The 20,844-nt window shown below is 40.9% G+C and overlaps 1 long non-coding RNA gene across 1 annotated transcript in view; it reads left to right on the top strand.

Annotated features, from left to right (window-relative positions):
• Window positions 1-8,625: 8,625 nt before the first annotated feature.
• LOC123386026 overlaps window positions 8,626-20,844 on the top strand; it is a 33,442-nt gene continuing 21,223 nt past the window's right edge. Inside the window, exons 1-3 of the long non-coding RNA XR_006599433.1 lie at window positions 8,626-8,809; window positions 14,020-14,092; window positions 17,228-17,337. This is a non-coding gene — a long non-coding RNA (uncharacterized LOC123386026). The remainder of the gene's footprint in view (window positions 8,810-14,019; window positions 14,093-17,227; window positions 17,338-20,844) is intronic.

The following is a 20,844-nucleotide window of genomic DNA, read 5'->3' as shown; positions in this document are numbered from 1 at the left end:
GGGTGGCTCAGTCAGTTAGGCGTCTGACTCTTGATTTTGTCTCAGGGTCGTGATCTCACAGTTTACCAGATCAAGCCCCGCCTTGGGCTACGCACTGACATGCGGAGCCTGTTTGGGATTCTCTCTCCCTCTCTCTCTGACCCTACCCCCCTCAAAATAAATGAATGTACTTTAAAATAATAATAATAATAATAATAATAATAATAATAATAATAATAATTGGACCCTGCATTTTGATGCCCTGCATGTCTTTCTCAGTGTTCCTGTGCCCGTTCAGTGTTCCCCCTCCCCCATTCACTATGCACCACAGCTTTTTATAAGTCTTAGAATGTACAATGATGTCTCTCCTTCTCTGACCTTCAGGATTTCATGTCTTGTAACTTTGGCCTTTTGGTTAGCATTTGTATATTTTCCAAGGCTTATTTAAGAAATTACTTTATTCGGAAAATTTCTCTTCTTGCTCTTCTACCAAGTCTGAGGCCAAGGTTGTCCATTCTGTTGTTTCACAGCAGGTCATACTTCTCTTTGCCTTGTAATTGTTCATTTAATTGTCTGTGTCCCCCACTAGATTCTAAATTTCATTATGGCATGAAGCCTTGTTTGTCATTGTCATCCATGGTTGCCTAATACAGAGCTTGTAGGCCATCAGTAAACACACACACTCACACACACACACACACTATGACTTTAGTCACTGTGAAATTTGTGATATATATATATGTGTATATATATATATATACACACACACACACATATATATATATATATATATATATAGTATTTCTAACAATAAAACTTTCATGTTCCCATTTGCAAACACATAGAATTTGTGAAGCAAAAGATGCAAACATTGGGTTACATTGTCACTGTAAATCATCACACTGGCTTAGCATTTTTGAAATACTAGAGAATCAGTTCTGTAGCTATTTTTAGCTACAAATATAGTTTTCCAATGGGATAGCCAAAATTTAATGCAATATTAATATATATTAATATAATCTAGGTATTGGCTAAATATTAGAGCACCCAAGGCTTAGTCATTGATCTTCATTCCTTTTCTGTACATCATTCTTTGGAATTTTGTAATGAATCTCTTTGTTTAAATATTCTGACAGTTATCTAGCGCTCTGTAACCAATCACCCCAAAATTTGGTGGTGTAAAGCAATAATTTATTATCTTTCATGGTTCTGTGGATGGTTACACCTGACTCGTTCACACAGCTACATTTAGCTGGAGGGTAGCTTGGAAGATCCAGGATGGCCTCCTACCTAGGTGTGGCAGTTGGTTCTGACTGTCACCTGTGTTGTTTTGGTTCTCCTCCTTGTAGTCTCTCATCCTCTTATTGGCCACATTGGGCTTCCTTACGCGTTAGTTTCAGTGAAGTGTTCTTAAAAGGGTAGAAGGGAAAGCTGAAAGACCTATACAGACCTAGCCTCAAAAGCCATATCATCCCCAGTCTGTTGGTTGAAGCAAGTTGCAAGACCAATGCATATTCAAGAGGCAGGAAGATACATTTCACTCTTTGATGAAAGGAAAACAAGGTCATATCACAAAGGTACAGGCAGACTGCTCCAAACACCAGCTTCTCCATCCCAATTAATGGCAAACCCATCCCTCTAGCTGCTCTGGTAAAATCCTTGCTGTTGCCTTTGTCTAGAATGGCTGCATAATTTATCATCCAAACGGGGATACATTTGGAAGAGAAAACAGAAGTGAAAAATAATTGAAGGTATATAATTTTTGTAATGGTATTTCTCAGTGGAAAATTAGATGTGACGGTGTATCCAGAAAAAGATTTTATTCAAAACCACTTTTGAAAACACTTTTCCAAAATAAAATTTATATGTAACCTTGTATGTAAAAAATACACATTAGTATTTTGAATTACTGATATGGTCAGTAGATTTTTCTCTGTACACTGTAATATTTTTAAATGAGAAAATACTATATCTGCAAGTGTCAAGGAATCCAGAAAACTGGGTGGAAATTCTGGTAATTGGAGATCTCAATTATAATTTATTTCATTAAAATGTATATATGATTCATTTAAAAGAAGCCATAAATTCTTTCTTTTTGCCTCCATCAAGTGGACCTATCTTTGATAAATATTTTTATGACAAAAATATGTCAAATAATTTTCTCCACACATGATTCTTTTGACCATTTCACCAAATTTAGACACAGCAAATCCATAGGACTTTGTGATTTTATCCCACTGGCACAGAATATAAATACATACATTTCAAAATAAAAGTTCTATGCAATGAATCTTTCTATATGTGGAATATTGCAGTTTTAATATAAATCTTAAAACTGAAATTCTGTTCCTCATTTGACCTGTCTTCACTTATTTCGTCCTGTTACTCCTTTGTCTTTATAGAGGTAAATTTAAAAGTCTTTCTGTTTTCAGGCTTTAGTTTTAATAATTAGCTGCAATACATTAAAATCTTTTTGTTTTTTAATATTAGCTTTGTAGTTCAGTTTTTCTCTATGTGTGTAGATTATTTGTAAATTTTGATAACTTTCATTTTTATTTTTAGAATGTCACCCTAACTTTGAGCTCAGTTTTGACTTGTGTGTGTTCCACAATCAATTCCAATATATTTCTACTTCACTAGGATCTTAACTAGTAAGAATGGTGTTCTTTTCATTATGATTAAAATACTGTATCCCCCAAATTTACATTCAAATTTTCATTACAAAACAAATAATTCTATCTTTATTGTTGCATGTAACCAAAGGGAATTTGAACTACTGTTCGAAATTTCACCTTCAAAGGAAGGAAATGTTAAAAGCTTTGCTTTGAACTAGCTGAATAAAGTAATCAAACCATTACTGGATTAACGGATTTTGTATTTGAAAAATCTGATGACACTCACAGAGCACCAGCATCGCTTAATTATTCACAAAGTTCTTCAGCTGTTAGACCATAAGAGCGTTTGAAATGGAAAATGAGCAAACGTAATTTGAAATAATGAACATTGATCTAAATGAAAAGTCATTCTTCATTTAGTGATCTCTGAACTTACATTTGGCAAGCGCACGTATAAAATCATTTTGAAGGACAATCCTCTTAAACTCACTTGAAGTAGACACTGATTCTTCTTCATCAGATTTTTATCCTGTTTTTTTTTTTCCTCAGCACCAGCATCACCCCATTTGATGTTGGCAGGATCTCACTCCTGGAAGATGGAAATGGGCTTTCCATTGATGACGAGTTTCTCATTTTCAGCCTTGACTGTGCCATTGAATTTGCTATGGGTGGAATCATACTAAACCATGCTCGCCAATGTGTCTCAGAGACACGGCTGGCACTGCACCGGAAGATGTGGCTGTCTCTTGAAGTGGGAGGAGTACCTGTGCTATCGTTAATACAACCATGGAAGAGTTCATGCAGGTTGCATATTTATCGTCAACTTTCTTGAGGAAAGGAGAGTCTGTACTCTTTTTTTTTTGAAAATTATCAAACATGATTTTAGTATTTTTTTAGGTTAGTGAAGCCAAAAATGTTTGCTGCAAATGATTACAAAGTAGTAAAACAGATAGTTGGAGATTTATGCCATGCAATATATGACTAATACGATACACACTGAAACTATGAAACAAGCGTGCTCAAATTCTTTTCTATCCAGGAATAGTCAGTTTCTAATCTCCTCTCATGTTTCAGAAGCCACTGTGACCACTAACACTGCTGACTGGTGATTGGGTGGCATAATGTGTCCCCCAGGCCTGGCAGGCACAACTGGTGAGTGCACCACGTGGTCAGTAGGAATGATGGTGCTGAACACTTTCTGTCCACTAGAGAGCATGGAGTTTCTACAGGAGCACACTTCATTTGCTTAGAGGAGCACAGCCTTTTCTTCTCTCCAGGCCATACCCAATCCATCAGCACATCCTGTTTTCTCTACCTGCATAATTTGTCTAGAATCTTACCATATCTTGCGACTTCCTCAGCTACCTCTATGGTTCAAATAACCGTCCTGCCTAGGCTGGATTCCTGCAGTAGCCTCTTATCTAGTCTCTGTGGTCTACCTTTGTCCCTCAATATTCTATCCTCACTACAGTAGCTAAGTGATATTTAAGGTATTTAAGTTAGCACCCTTCTTTCCTCTAATAGAAACCCTATAGTGGTTGTCTAGTTAGCTCAGAGTAACAGCCAAAAACCCTGTCTTGAACTCCAAAACCCTATTCCTTCTGAATTTAATAATCACCATTACCATTACCCCTCTGAATTAATAATCTCCTACTACTCTCCCCTTTCTATGAGCCACATCCAGCCACTGGTGACTCTATCATGGTCCCCAAATACTCTTCAAGCATCTCATCTGAGAGCCTTGGGTCTAGTTGGTGCTTTTATCTGGAATTCTCCTTCCCCAGATAGGCTCTTGGCAACATTCCCTCACCTTCTTCCACAATGCAAATGTAAATCTCATCTCCTCAATAGGGTTTACCTGATTATTCTATTTAATACTGCTACCTAAACACACCCCTAACTTACTATGAGCCTCTCTGCTCTAGTACTCACCAGTGTCTATATACTATGTTAATTCTAGTACTGGTCAGCTTAGCCTATCATGCTACTATCATATCATAGGAACAAAAGGCCTCAATAACTTACAACAACAGTTTATCTCCATAGATTGACTGAGGCTGTGCTTCAGTGTCTTTTTCATTCTGAATATTCCGTGACGAATTGCCTTTCTCCTGGTAGAGCGAAAACAGAAGCTTCTGCTCGGAATAGCACCCATTACTCCCACTGACATTTCATTAGCTAAAACAGGTAATATGGCCAAGCCTGAAGTAAAAAAAAAAAAAATCCCCCCATAGAAAGGGGCTTAAGACTAGTTAACGTGTATTATTTATTGTGTTCCTCCCACCAGCACCTCAAGGGCAGGGCTCTTTATCTCTTGTGTTTGTGGATTTTTTTCACCCTGATAAATATTAAGTACATGGGGCAGAGCTTGGCACATGGTACCTATTAACTAAAATTTTACTGAATGGATAAATGAACAAAAATATACTACTATATGGTTTTATGTTTCTGTGACTATTTAAAGTTCTTTAAAGTAATGTCATCTCTATTACTTAAAATAAAAAAAAAGCTTATAGACTTATATAAGAATTTATTGTTGATAGCTAAATTCCAAGGAGGATAGAAGACTATGGTGAAGGATAACGAATAACATTCCAACGATAAGGGGTCCATTGCTGCTTCTGTAGCTTTATAAGTGGCTGCTTGTCCTCAGACATGTTTCCTTTGCTAACAGAATTCATATAGCAATGTGACTAACCCAAAAGGGTGTGTCATGATTAGTCTAGGTCAATAATGGCACTTATTTTTCTCTCTTACCCTTTGTAGAGATTGTTCTGGGATGATTTCCTAAAGAAGTTTGGGAAGAGCATCTGGAAGTCAGTTTACTCCCCAGTGAAAGAGATAGTTGTATAAGGAAAATATCCTTTTTGGCCCTCTTCTCCATCTTTTCCTGTTTGGGTGCTGTTGGATGAAGATGGCATGCCTAGAGCTGTGGCAGCCATTTTGTGCCCATGAGGTGAAAAAAAAATATGGGGATGAAAACAAACACATAGGGAATGAAGGATTAGAGCAGTGGAAAGAACCAGTGTCTTTTATATCATTCAGCTGCCAAAACAACTCTGCAACTGCCTCCATACAGCATTCTTGGTAAGTAAACAATATACATACTTACACAGTGGTTCAAGACACTGTAATTTAGACATTTTGTTCCGACAGCGGAATGCATCCTACCTGAGACAGATCTCTTGGGTCAAAAAAATCACAAACAGATATTATAACATCTCATAGTATAGTATGTTTCAAACATGTTTCAAAAACATCTGAAACAACTAAGGAATACAGGTTAAAAGAGTAACTTTGGCATATTGCCAATATATTTGGTATGGTCAAAATGCTAAAATGTAAACTGGTTTGACCAGCTATAAATGGGACTGAACCTTTAGAATTGACCCAAAGAAGTAGTCTGAGTTGTTTTTTGTCCACCAGTTGTTCTAAAATCATATAAATTTAATAATGAAAACACCGTAGCCCATGCTAAATCACCCTCTTAATGTAGAAATACCAAGTACATGGTAATTATTTTACTATTTAGCATATATGCCTGACTTTAAAAGGGTCCAGTACTAATTTGGGGCTACATATGGTTTTATGATTTTATAGACCTATCTTTGGAAGTATCTGGCAATCAAATATGGGTTTTGAATATTAATACATCACCTGTGGAAAATGGATGTTTTGCTCCAAATCCACGAAGACATTATGTATTTCGGAAAAAGACCTAAGAACCTGAAGATGTCTCTTTGCCCCTATGAGAAGATGTCAGTAACTCAAGGAAGGGAATAAGTGGCATTTGTATTGAATTGAAAGATGTGTTACATGTAGGTATGAATTCATTTGGTGGTAGGTAACAGACAATCCTATTACCATGGCTTCAATAGAGTTTTCCCCATGAAACAGGACGTTAAGGGACGGGATATTCAAGACTGCCATGATGGTTCAGTGATGCCATTAGGAACTAAAGCTCTTTCTGCCCTCAGCTACTCCCTCCTCATTATGCATTCACTAAAATTTATTATTTCCCGTCTCCAGGCCGAAGAATGGGATTTTAAGCTTATGTCAGCCTTCCTGGACAGAGGAAGGGTAAGGACTAAGCCTCACTAGGGCCTTTTGATTTGGGGAAGCAAACCCCGGACTTCTGGTGCTATCTCATTGAGCAGAACCATGTCATAAGCCTACTGCTGACATCAGGGTAGTGTGGGAAATTGATTATTTTATTATTTTATTGATTGTTTTAAATTGATTTAAATTGATTGAATTGATTATTTTATTATTTCCTTAGCCTTTGCATAGAATAATGCAAAAGTGAAAGAACCACAAATGGGTTTGGAGAATATAATTATATGGAAAATCGTTGTTATTTTTTATGGTATCTCTTGTCTGGAACTGAGAAAATACTTACGAACCTTCATAATTACAGCTGGAAGAAACATTTCTTTCTACCATGCTAGTTCAATTTTCCCTGCCTGTGATCCACTCTCTTCCTCCATGTCTCCAGTATGAACATCACCCATCTTTGGAGTCAACTCCATAATTTGCAGTGCCCAGCACAGAATGAAAATGTAAGGACCTGACCAAGGGTCATAGAGTCAGTCTCCCGACCTGATGGATGGCCACCCCAACCCATGGGGATAGGTGACCACCTCCCCCCTTACCACTGCCAATGGACTGCATCCTCTGTGCTGGGACACAATTCACTTAGATTAGGAGTTGGTAAGAAGGCTCTACTGAACTGTCATGGAATGTGCCGTTCCAGACTCTTCTGGTTCTTCTCAATCCCCAGTTGTGCCCTATGGGTAATCGGGATTCCATAGCCTGATTGGAAACTTCTTGGGTGGTTGCAGCTGTGCCTTATACTGTTCTTAGTGTTATCCCAGAGCTGAGCCCTTGGTAGATGCCTGACACATCATTAATTGTTCCTGCCCTTTGTCCTTAACTATAGCAGATGATTTCTTAGTGGTAGTCATGAAACCTGCTATTTTGTGGCCAGCAGCAAAGTCCTGACCTATATCATAGAGCTAAATGTTTGCCACCGAGACTTTTCCAAAGGTCTTCACCATGCTTCACCATGGAGTCCTTGGGGACCTCATGACTAGGCCTTTGTGGACCTTAAGCTCACATGCAGCATTTCCAGTTCAAGAAGGACTATAAAGACAGAACTCACTTTTTCCCTCCTGGTTTTAGACTTAGTTTCTTCTTTGATTCTTATTATAAGCTGGGGCCTGACATTGTCTATTCTCTGTGTACTGTCACATTCAGAGAAATAGCTAGCAATCAAAAAGTAATTAGAAGCAATCCTACCTTTTTACTGATACTTCTTGAAGAAGGTCCAAGGGAATTAATCCATAATTCATATCAATATCCTTGCACTGTGTCATTGCCCCCCCCCAAACCTCTGTATCCGTATCTTATATCCTTATCCTACAAAAACTCTTATAGAAACACATTTTATTTGGCCCTTGGAATCTTCACTGTCTCACTGGCTTTATTAGATCTTCTCTTTTACTTTCTGTTGAGTGTAAATGTCATTTCTCCTGATCTGCCTATCCTAATGATATTCCCTCTACCCTCCAAGATGCATAGAAAGGCCCAGAGATTTCTCTTGCAGGCTCAAAACCTCCCTTTGAAGTTTGGAGAGACAGAGAGACCTAAAAGGCAGCGAGAGACTTTACTTTCAAGGGAGAGCAGAGGGAGAAGATTGAAACATTCATAATTGAATATCTTTGAAAATCCCCATCTCTCTGAGAATCACTGCCCATGTTGCCTGGACTTCCTTCCTGGAGACAAGGAGGGATCTGTCTCGCTGAGTACACACAGAACTGTGCTTGGGGGCAGAGAGCCAAAATTGCTTTCTGTTTATCATGGGAAAGAGCTCAAGGTACTTAGTTTTAAGCTGCACTGAATCTAGTATCATTCATCTGTTTATGTTCTTTTAAAAAAGCCTTTAAAAATTCAGTGCAGAACAACAACAACAACAAAAAAGCAAATTGTCCTTTGATTCCATAATGGCTTTTATTCCCCAGAACTGCAGTGTGCAAATAAAGGAAAGCAAATTATGTTCTGAATTAAACTTTTCTTGCTTCAGCGAGGCTGAGTCACCTTTGACGTTCCATTTTTTGAACAGAGCCGGCCGCACATCTAGAGTTATTTTCAAAGATGTCACGTACAAACCTGCAAACTTTAGGATGTTCCGCTTCAGGCAAGCCATCTACAGGAAGGTAACTGAGCTGAATTTACCCGTGTATTTCCCTGGGCTTTGGTTCCCTCCCAAATCTATTGGTATCTACAGTAGCATCCAGAATATTAAAGTACAGTCATTATAGATGCAGGCCTCTCTGGTCCTCTTGGATGCGCCACAGATGGCAAGATGCAATCAGAGGGGGAAGATAAGTGCATTAAACGTCTCCTTGCATATATCCCATGGTAGGGAGATAAGCAAACGGTAAGCAAGTTTTCAGTAAACAACTCCAGAATGTTTCTTAGGCTTTCAAACAGCCAAGAACACAAGCATTAGCCTATGGCCCTAATAACTTAAATAAATCCGTGGCACCTTCGGAAAGAATGCTCTCTGTAGAGGGTGAGAGGAGAGTGATGTAGAAGGTACAGAATGAACTTTAAGCAGAGGACCTCAACAGTAGTATTCTACAGCTCTGTAGCAATTCTTCCCGTAGGATTTGCTTTTTTCAATAAATGCTAGATGTGAAGGTTTCCTGTGCATTTAGTCTCAAACTTCTCTACAGGAAGGGTTTGGGGCATCAATCTGGTGAGAGAGCAAATGAAGTGAGTCTGGAAACTCATTTAGAAGTGCCTAATTTCATTTAGATAACATAACTATCCAGCGCATCTTGGAGAACGCTGATGGAGATTGTTCAAGGAGAGGAAGCTGGCTAGCACCCTTCCAAGCCCCTCCGACCTTGGTGCCACGTCTGGGCAGAGTCCAATCTTCCACAGAGTCAAGTTATCATTTCAAAATATTTCAGAGAAATATTCACATTCAATGATTGAAAATAAGCCTCCAGAGGAAGCCATGGAATCAATGGAATACCTTTGATTTTTTTTTTCTTTTTTTTTTTTAAGTTTTAAGTTTTAAAGGAGGCAGATCAGTGTATGGCTTGGGGCATGGGTTTTAGAGTCAGAGAGAATTGGTTTTTGGTTTTTGGCGTTTTTTGTTTTGTTTTGTTTTGTTTTGTTTTGTTTTGAGAGAGACAGAGTGCGAGTAGGGGAAGGGCAGAGAGAGAGAGGGAGAATCTCAAGCAGGCTCCATGCTGTCCGTGCAGAGCCCTACACGGGGCTCTAACTCACGAAACTCTGAGATCATGACCTGAGCCTAAATGAGGAGTCTGGTGTTCAACCGACTGAAGCACCCAGGTGCCCCAAAGAGAATTGTTTGTAAAGCCCTCTTCCACCATTTATTTGTTGTTTGACCTTGGGCAAATCACTTTACCTCCCTGACTCTCAGATTCTTTATTTGTAAGTAACCTACTGCCTAGGATTATGCGGGTAAAGATGCTGTGTGCATAGTTCCTAAGACATTGCTTGACGCCTCATCGCTGCCTAGAAATGGTAGCTCTTGTCATTACTGTTATCACTGATGTTATTATTTTATTGAACTGGTATCTTCTCTGATGTGGGTATCTGCCCTTCAGGATATTATCCTCATTCATTCGCTCAACAAAATAGTCTTAATCTTGACCCAGGCTTTGGGTTCAGGAAGACACTGAGTTGAGAAGCTGAAAGTTTGGCAAAATGGAAAGACTTGGACACGAATTTCTAACAATAACTTAACAATTATGTATAAACTTCTAGGGGTATGCTGAATCCTGACTGTGGGGAGTGGGGTAGGCTTTGTAGAAGAGCTGACATATTTTAGCTGGCTCTAAAGGATGAATAGAAGTTCACTAGCCGGGGAGTGGGATAGGGGTGGAGAATTTCAGACTGTGAGAAAGAACAGTGTGAGTAAAGGAAAATGTTTTTAGAAGTACCAAGTTCCTTGGAGTGATTAGTCCTCAGAAACCAGAGCATAATTTTAACGAAAGGGAAATAGCTGGGAGGTTGGGATAGGAGAGGAGTGGCAGGAAGAGACTCTGAGCTATAGACAGAAGCTCAGAGGCTGAGGGGTTCCCGTTTATGCTATGTGTACCGCGAAGATACTGCGAGGTTTTTAAGCCAGGAGATGTCACAGTAGGATTTGCATTTTCGAAAGATCATTCTGGTATGTTGTGAAGGGTTTGTGTGGGAGAAATAGGAGATGAGATGCAGAGACACTAATTAGAAAATTATTGCAATAAGGAGGCATTTTAGGTCAGAGGCAGTGGAAATAGAGAGATGGTGTATTTCACCGATAGAAAGGCAGGACTCTGCAGTGAAAATATTTACCCCTCACTGCAGAGTCGCTTTCAAATATTCTAAGACAACTGTTGTGAGTTTTCTGGATCTTCCATTTACCAAACCAAACATCTCCCACCTCTTTGTTTTGATTTAGAGATGCCTTGTCTTTCCTAGCATCGTTTCCAGATTAATCTACGTTTGTCATTTTGCTCTCTTAAAATGAGGTAACTGAATTGAAACCCATATTCAAATATAGGCCCATCACCCCACCACTAACCAGATAGTGTACCGTACATTTATTATAAAATGGCATTATCTTTTTATAAGTCTCATCATAATCTTGGCATCTTTTGAAACTGTGGCAAACTGATACCCCCAGGCCTTTTTTTTTCCACTTTAACTGTTACTGTGCTGCCTTTTAGCATCCGATTTGCAAGGTTCCTACTTATTCACATAATCTGATATTTTGACAGGCTGAATTAGTTGGACAGGTATCTGGGAAAATCTCTGGAAGATTATATTATGAAATGGCTTATCTTTCTAAATAAGTAAGAGTGATTTATGGGTAACCACATCTATTAAGCTGTTTGCTAAGCTGTTGGTATAGACTTATATAGAATAAATCATGATTCAAAACATTTATCTTCAATCTGGAGTCTAAGACACTTAGTTCTGGAATCCACCCCACCTCCCAACAAGCTATTTTATAGCAGAGGAATTTTAAGGGAGTGGGGACTCTGTCTCCAAAAAATACTTTTAAGCTTCATTTGATTTGTAGATCAACAAATTCACTTATAATTTCTCATAAACCCAGATCATCTAGATAAATATAAGATGGCATAAAGATAATTCATGTTATAAAAACAAACTATTTTTGTTGGTAAACTCATAATGTTGTCTTGGACAGATCATCCTCAGGGTGCCTGAGTTTTCCCCTCTGTAAAATGGGGGGGGGGGAACAACATTATAACAGTATCTCATAGGATCATTATGAGGATTAATCATATTTGTAGGATAATTAGAATTCTGCCAGTCTTATGAAAGGAACTATATAGTAAGCATAATGTGAATGTTTGTTGACTAAATAAGTATGATTTTCTTCCATCACTATGAAACGTAAGTAACCAGTATCCTCATAGAGAAGAGTGAAGACTTCACCCATATTCTCTGTTCTCTAGTTTACCCTAGCTGAATAAGAATATTTCATCATCCACTAAGAAGTATTTACTAAGTACTTACTATATTCCAGACATTATGTTTAACTTGTACTTATAAAATATTAAAAGACATGACTTTGCTTAACAAATTGGGAGTCTAGGGGTGTACCTGGGTGGCTCAGAAGGTTAAGCATCCGACTTCGGCTCAGATGATGATCTCATGACTCGTGAGTTTGAGCCCGCATTGGGCTCTGTGCTGACAGCTCAGAGCCTGGAGTCTGCTTCGGATTCTGTGTCTCCCTCTCTCTCTGCCCCTCCCCTGCTCATGCTCTGTCTCTGTCTCTCTCAAAAATAAACACTATTTTGTTTTTATTTGGAGTCTAGTAATTTTAACAAAGCTTAAACCTAGCGCCAAATTAAAGGTACAAAGTAATGACGGGCATATTTGTGCATCGTGGAAGTTATCTTCCCTAGACGGCTTCAGACAGGCATTGTCATCCCAAACCTTTTTGTTTTTTGCACTGAGATAATAAACATAAATATAAACTGTGCATATTTGCCGCACAGATCAATAAAATACCTTCTCTTCTCTGTGCCTTCCAGCACCCCACACGTGAACCAGAGGTCAAGTGACATTGTGCAAACGTTGATCTTTCACTACCCTACTGTGGTCATCCCAAACACTTCCAATCCTGCCTCATTGACAAGACTGTTATGAGCCAGTTCACCAAGTAGCCCTCTGTATTTATTCGGATGACAACCAAAATGGCGAGAGTAGCTGTGTAGCTCTCTCCTGCCTGTACCCAAGTCTACGTGTACTTTGCTCACATGCATCACAAGATGGAGCTCCTATAATAAGGCTGCATCCAACCCGTGTCCCAGCTCAGAGGAACTTAAATTGGTTCTGTCCAGCGCCACTCCCTTTTCTCCATCACCTTTCCCTCTGGAACATTGTAGGATAAATTGAGGTGATCAGCTGGACAGAGCCAAGCCAGTTCTGCAGGCACAGAAGGGTACCACATCTACTAAGACTTCACTGGGTGCAGTGGGGGCTGTCCGTGCAGGCCAGTGTCCCCCTGTGGAGAATGGGAAGGCAGCCTGGTTGAAGCCCTGGCTTCAGGCTTTGGATAGGCCTCACTGGGGCGAAGGCTCGGTGTTCTGAAAATTAGGATGTGGCATCCACAGAGCTCTTGAACGTGGCAACAATGTCCATGCTGGGAGGAACTTGGCTGAGACATCTCTCATTCCTGTATGAGCCCTGCAGATCCACCACATTTCCAGCAATCTTTCTTTTCTTTTTTTTTTTTTATTTAAATTTTTTTTTCAACGTTTATTTATTTTTGGGACAGAGAGAGACAGAGCATGAACGGGGGAGGGGCAGAGAGAGAGAGAGGGAGACACAGAATCGGAAACAGGCTCCAGGCTCTGAGCCATCAGCCCAGAGCCTGACGCGGGGCTCGAACTCACGGACCGCGAGATTGTGACCTGGCTGAAGTCGGACGCTTAACCGACTGCGCCACCCAGGCGCCCCTGCAATCTTTCTTTTCTCTCCTTTTCCTCTCAAATGCATTGCCTCCGTTTTTATGCTTTTGACACAAAGGCATCTAAAATGACGCATCTAACAGAATTTAAGCATTTGATAACACTAGAGACAGATTGGCAGACTATTTCTGCTTTCCACTCTGGCAGACTTGAGGACATGGACCCGGCACCTACAACTATTTGAATGGGGGTATTTAGGGGAAGGAAGGGACAGGTTGGGAGGGGATGAGGAATATAAGCAAGAGAAAGAAACATTGGCTAGCATTTCAGACAACCGTACAACAGTTATGTGTAGGGGCCTCCCACGTTTCACGGACCCTGGAGTGAAGTTGCAGGGATTCCATTCCTGTTCTGGAACTTGCTAGCTGAGTCATTTTCAATAAGTGATCTTCTCTCTCTAGGCCTCAACGATGTCCTCGTCTGGAGATGAGGATAACAACAGCATTCTTCCTCCTGGCTTGTTATGAGGATTACGTGAGTAAATGTGAAACATACGAGAAGCATACACTAATAAGCATTCAAAAGTTGAAATGTTTTACTGACCTTTCTTTTTTACGTAACAAACTCTGATAGAACCGTTATTATAAGCAAACTCATTTTGCAGACTCTCATATTTATACACCCCGAAAAATACATATTACCAATCCTAAAATTGACCACGATTCAGGAAGGGTTAGATGGGTAATCTTGTTGTTATGGTAACTATCAAAAGGCAACTCTTACGGCTCTGAAAATACGCAGACAAAAGGAGTTTGGGGACTGAGCTCCAGTTGCCATCGATGTAAAGACTAAGGAAAACGCCTCAAGTCTGGGGCAGAAGAGAAGAGTCTGGAACAGGATGGAAGAGAGATTTCAATGCTGAGCCAATGGTGCAGAATCTCTTCATTTGCCTTAAACGTAACCGCCACCAACCACGACTTCCTTGCCGGCAGGTTTTTTTTCTTTCTTTTTTTTTTTTTTTTTTTCCTTCTGTTTTGTTTTGTTTTGTTTTGTTTTGCTTCCAAATCTAACAGAAGATATTTTCCATGGGAACATATTTCTGGCTATAAATAGGAAATCAATGGCAAGGCAGGTTTCACTTTGCTGAACTTATCGATTCTATAAAACGAAAGCAGCTCATATATACATCAGGCCGGGGCAAAGGGCACTCGGCAAGGAGCCAGGCTTGTTTCTTTCTAAACTGCCTTTCTCGGCCCTTTCAAATCCAGCAGGGCTGAAAAGGAAAAGGGGTGTTCTTCAGCTTCACACAAACTCACAGCCATTTTGATGACAAGAAAGCAGTGTTGCTTCCCAATGCGTCTTTGTTCGAGTGATAGCGGGCCCATTGAAACCTCCTGATGGAGCTCATTGAAAATAATAGGCCCTATTATCTTCACTGGCAATGCTGCCATGAGAGCTTCAAAAACTGAAATAATGACAGCACATATTGGATGTACAGTAGAAAGGCATGGCGTGATTATAGGCAATTTCTGGCTCTTTCCTACCCACCCCAGCGGCACGAGGAGGGGGCAGTGGCACGAGGCTGGGACACACAAGGAAGGGGCATTTCGCCTCTCTGCCCTTGGGGGCCGTGTGTATCTTTCAGACTTCAGTGCTTTGTCTTCAATAGTTGGTGAAAGTAAAATATCAATTTCAGAATCTCTCCAGAGACCAGGGTTTGGAAGTAACGGGTTCTTTCATTTAGTATTGAAATACTGTCATATTTGGTTACTGGGTAGGGACCGCCGCTGCGGAATTGGTAAGAAATTTCTCTCTGAGAGACAGCAAGTGCAGAGACGCAGGGTGACCTGGACTCAGGCGATAGAAGATGGTTTCTGTGAGCTTGCCAAGTGCCTCTTTTCCCCAGGTCAGCTGTCTCTGGGACCCCAGATGTTGCCAGGAAATTGGATTTTCCAGAGGATTTTCAGGAGGGGCCGGTGGGAAGGGGAGCAACCTGGAAGGGAGGAAAACACCCGTCCCCAGAAAACACACTGAACCGGGGACGAGCCTGTTGGGCTGTGAGAAATTACCAGGAGGAGAACTCCCCAGGGTGCTTGTGACAGATGAGCAGGAAAGGGCTCCCTCGGTGGGAGAACAGGCCCTGTGACATGAAAGGGGGAGAAAAAAGGGAAATATTTGCTTTCTTGGCACCTTTCTTTTTGTCGCTTGTTATCACCTCTGTGTTTTCAGAAATGAAATGTCTTCAAACCACCAACCGACATACACAGACATTATTTTTTTTTTTTTTTTCATTTGAAACAACTCGAGAAAGAACACGGAGTGCTGTGTACATCACCCTTGGGGCTTATATTTAATATAAGAGCACGACGGTCTCCCCGCTTCCCTTGTGCCCGACCAGAGCTGGGGAGGGGCCCGGGGCGGTCACAGCATCATCTGACTGTCGTGGCAAAATGAGAAGTGACAAGAAGGAAGAGGATATCTGATAGAAGAGGCCCGCAGATCTGCCCAGTGGTTGAGGCTGGCAGTTACACGCTCCGGGTCCCAGGCAGGGAATATTGAGAAGCAGCCACGAGAGCTTATTGGGACTTACATCAAGGGAGTGAACTTCCCCTCCCCACTCATCCGTCTTCTGGCATATACTCTTCGATATTCAATCTGGCGTGTGAATGCTTCCTTCAAGGGCCCCAGCCCAGGTGGCAATGCCATTCTATTTGAGAGATGTTACCCCATGGGAAGCACGGGCCAGTATACCTTACCAGCAGGTAGGATCAAACGCATGTTCGTGCAAATGCCACACATGGCCCCGCCTTGTCACACCAAACCCCAGAGGGGCCTGATCCTCTGGGCTGCTTGGCGTCTGCAAAGCGTGGTGCTCAGCAGGCCTTGATACCTTTATGCAGCCATGTTGGGAACTGGCCTAAAAGTCCCTTTACAGTGATTCCGGTTATGTCCGTGCTTGGCACCGAATGGGTCCCCGATAGAGATTTCCGAATTAAACTGAATATAAAAATCAACTGAGTATAAAAATCATTACTACTAGAAGTAAAATGTGAGAAGATTTTAAGGGAAAAAAAAAACGTATTTCTTGTTTACACTGATAGTTTCTCAAATTATGTAATTTTTGCCTTCCTAAAAACTCTTAGAAGTGGAATTCAATGCCAGAATTTCATTATATATCTATTTTTAAGTTTATTTCTTTTTCTTTTCTTTTTTTTTTAATTAAAAAAAAATTTTTTTTCCAACGTTTATTTATTTTTGGGACAGAGAGAGACAGAGCATGAACGGGGTAGGGGCAGAGAGAGAGGGAGACACAGAATCGGAAACAGGCTCCAGGCTCTGAGCCATCAGCCCAGAGCCCAACGCGGGGCTCGAACTCACGGACCGTGAGATCGTGACCTGGCTGAAGTCGGACGCCTAACCGACTGCGCCACCCAGGCGCCCCTATTTATTTATTTTTCAGAGAGAGAGAACACTAGTGCGGGAGGGCCAGAGAAAGAGAGGGAGACACAGAATCCAAAGCAGGATCCAGGCTCTGAGCCGTCGGCACAGAGCCTGACGCGGGGCTCAAACTCACAAACTGTGAGATCCTGATCTGAGCCGAAGTCGGACACTTTGCCCACTGAGCCACCAAATTTTGTTATATTTATTAAGCTGTCTTATTCCCTTCAGCCTGCTATACGGAAATATCGGATGCTGGATGGCTTCTGAACAACAGAATTTATTGATCGCAGTTTGAAGATGGAGAAGCACAGATCAAAGCCAGGCAGATTTGGTATCTGGTGAGCCTCTAGTTCGTAGAAGGCACCTTCTTACTGTGCACCCACAATAGTGAAGGGGGCGGGGGGGGGGCTCTGTGGGCTCTATTGAATAAAAGCACTCATCCCATTCATAAGGGCTCCACCCTCCTGACCCAATCACCCCGCAGCAGCCCCACCTCCTAATACCATCACTTTGGGGGGTAGGGCTTCGACATATGACTTGGAAGGCCACAAGCATTCAGATGATAGAAAATAACAATTAGAGTTTCTTTTCTTCACTTTGAATCTGGCAGAGTATTTTATTCTCAGACTTTTTCACTGTTGCAGGCACTTTCCCGTGAATTCTCTCTACTAACAGCATCTCTTCTTATCTGCCAGGCTTGTTTCCTCCTCTTTTGTTTTGGCGGGGATGGGGGGGGGATGTATGTGTGTGTGACATTTGTTTACTTATCTCTTTGTGTGTTTATTAGTTTTGTAAATTTTTTAATGTTTTCTTTATTTTTGAGAGAGAGAGAAAGAGAGGCAGAGAGAGAGGGAGACACAGAATCCCAAGCAGGCTCCAGGCTCTGAGCTGTCAGCACAGAGCCCAACGCGGGGCTCGAACTCAGAACTCACAAACCACGAGACCATGACCTGAGCCAAAGTCGGACGCTTAACTGACAGAGCCACCCAGGAGCCCCTTGTTTGTTTATCCTTTATGCAAAATGTTGGTTTCCTGAATTAAAAGTGTAACAGCAGTAGGAAAACATTAACAAAAAGGGCTCCACCTTTCTGAGGTCTTTGGTTTCTCAATGTTTACTAAAGTTTAGTCCAGGCGTAACCTGAATGGAATTGGTGATATGCTCATGTAAATCACAGATTCCAGGCTGTATCCCAAATCTTCTCAATTTGAATCTTTGGGGCTGGGCTTCAGGAGTCCTGCATTTCCAGGAGTCTGTCCAGCTGGGAATATTCCAGATTGTTCTTATCCACAAATTGTGTGAAGACAGCTAGATTCAGGCCTCAGAAAACATAACTAGGGGATAAAACCTTACGATTATATCTTCCAAATAAAATGAATAAGTTCTATATTATCTCTCAAAAGCATTCTCTCAATACTGCACTGTTTTCTGCTCGTCATGTAAATAGCAGTAATGAAGAGTTTTCCAATACCATAGATTTTGTTTTAAGGGGCTGCAGGGAAGATATGGCACAAGGTATCAGAGAATGTGTTTCCATGCTTAGGGCACGTCCTACTGTAGCATTGACCATGAATTAAAATCTGCTGAGTGTCCAATAGAACAGTCTATCGATAGCAGACACAAAGCACAAAACTTCCTTGGAAAAAAAGAACTTAGGGATCTTTTGAGTCTCTCTCCCTCGGGCCTACCTGCAGTCTTTAGCCCTCAGCGTGGACCCAATTTTAAGATCTCTCCCTTTAAATAACAAAATTATTTTGGGCACCTGGGTGGCTCAGTTGGTTAAGTGCCACCTTTGGCTTAGGTCATGATCTCAGTTTGTGGGTTTGAGACCTGCGTCAGGCTCTGTGCTGACAGCTCGGAGCCTGGAGCCTGCTTCTGATTCTGTCTCTCCCTCTCTCTCTCTGCCCGTCTCTCACTTGTGCTCTGACTCTCTCTCTCAAAATAAATATATGTTAAGAACATAAAAATAAATAAATGGCAAAATTAGTTTCAGTAATCATCATATAATGACCAGTGATAATCATTCATTTCTTAATTCATCCTTTATTTTTAAAAAATAATTGACAACTTAAAAAGAATAAATTCCAGGGTGCCTGGGTGGTTCAGCTGGTTAAGCATCTGACTCTTGGTTTCAGCTCAGGGCATGATCTCAAGGTTTGTGGGATCGAGCCCCAGGTCGGGCTCCAGCGCTGACAGTGCAAAGCCTGCCTGTGATTCTCTCAATCCCTCTCTCTCTGCCCCTGCCTCACTCACACACACAACTCTCTCTCTCAAATAAAATAAATAAACTTAAAAAAATGTTTTAAAAGGAATAAATTCCAGCTTTAAAGAATTTATTCAAGTTTGGTAAATTATTTTATGTATTATCTAAAATTGGGACTTACCGGCAATGTGGAGTTTGTGCCCTGTTTCATTCTTGCAGATTTTAAACACCCATACTAACTTAGTCACCAGAGCGATAGAATTGAATAACTTATGTTCTCTTTCTTCATTTTACAATCATGTGCAATCATTTTTTATTTACTCTTTAAACTCAGGCATATGCAGAGTCACGGCATTTGGAAATGTACTAGAAGGATGGTGAACTGTTATGAACCTCTTTCAAACCAAACTTGGGTAGCTGAGTCCACACGCGTGAGGGGCTCTTGGGAGTTCTCTAAAGCACCTTCCACGTAGAATGTAGTGCTTGTTAACTAAGAAGTAGTAAAATATGCTCATCTGAACTTCATGTCATATATTAATAGAACTCAACTGTAACCTCAGTGACTGTTTGGAAATTGGGCCAATGAGAAATTTTTTTCGCAGTGGTGACTTTCATCACTGACATTGTTTAGAATTGCTGGTGCGCAGCGATAATGAAAAGCAGACAGTCTTTGGGTCGCTTGCATGGTAATAAATTTTCCGTCCTCTGTCAACAATGCGTTTCCTTTTTGCCTGCACCTGGGGTGGTAGATCACATTGCACAGCTGTGATTGGGTGGTGGGGAAAGTTGGCTGTTTGTGTTTGTGTCTCTTTAATGGATCCTATGTATACTTTGAATAATTTAAGACCCGAACTCTCTATCTCACGTTGGTGGTTAGGGGGCTCTTTTCATACTCTTCGTGGTTGGATTCCATTGGATGGTGGCACAATAGCACAGGTGGGGGGAAACTCAGACTTCCATTTTGATATCACTTTGTGACATACAGAGCTGATATTTCCTTGCCTGTAAAGAGTCACCTGATTTTATATCATCCTGTACCTCGTTCGGTCCTCAGCTCATGCTTCTGCTCCAGCCAGCCCGGGGTCCTGACAGCCAAGAGAACATTCCTTTGTGGAACAATTTGATATCTGTGATTTTTTTATTTCATCCTCATGTCCCGTGGGGCCGAAAGGGCTATTTTTTCCAAATTTTGCGAATGAGGAAACGAAGGTTCAGTAAACGGCTAATTGGCAGAGTTACAAGTAGAGCTCAAGAGTTCTGCCTTGTGTCCCCCATCTTTGTGCATGTTATCTCCCTCTTAGGAAATATCACTCGTTTCCTGGACTGTGTAAATCATCTCTGTTTTTTTTTTTTTATTTTGTCTCCTTTTCTTCTATAAAACATTCTCACACTCATGAAAATGATAGCATAAATGTGTATCTAATACTTGAGTTCTAAATATCTTCCATATTTTCTTATTCGTCTTCTTAAATTAGCTCTTCCCTGAGAAACAGATGTTAGTGGGACCTTTGGTTTATAAAGGGTATAGTTCTGCAGTTGGAGTCAAGGTCTCTGATTTCAGTCCTAGACTCTCTCTACCATGCATCCATCACACCTTTCCAGGTCTCAAACACCATTTTGCACCTTATCTCTTGGCAATGCATT

Source organism: Felis catus, chromosome B3, assembly GCF_018350175.1.
Source record: "Felis catus isolate Fca126 chromosome B3, F.catus_Fca126_mat1.0, whole genome shotgun sequence".
In the NCBI taxonomy this organism is placed as follows: Eukaryota; Metazoa; Chordata; class Mammalia; order Carnivora; family Felidae; genus Felis; species Felis catus.
Note: the sequence above shows the minus strand (reverse complement) of the source record. Positions and strands in the feature narration are given on the sequence as shown.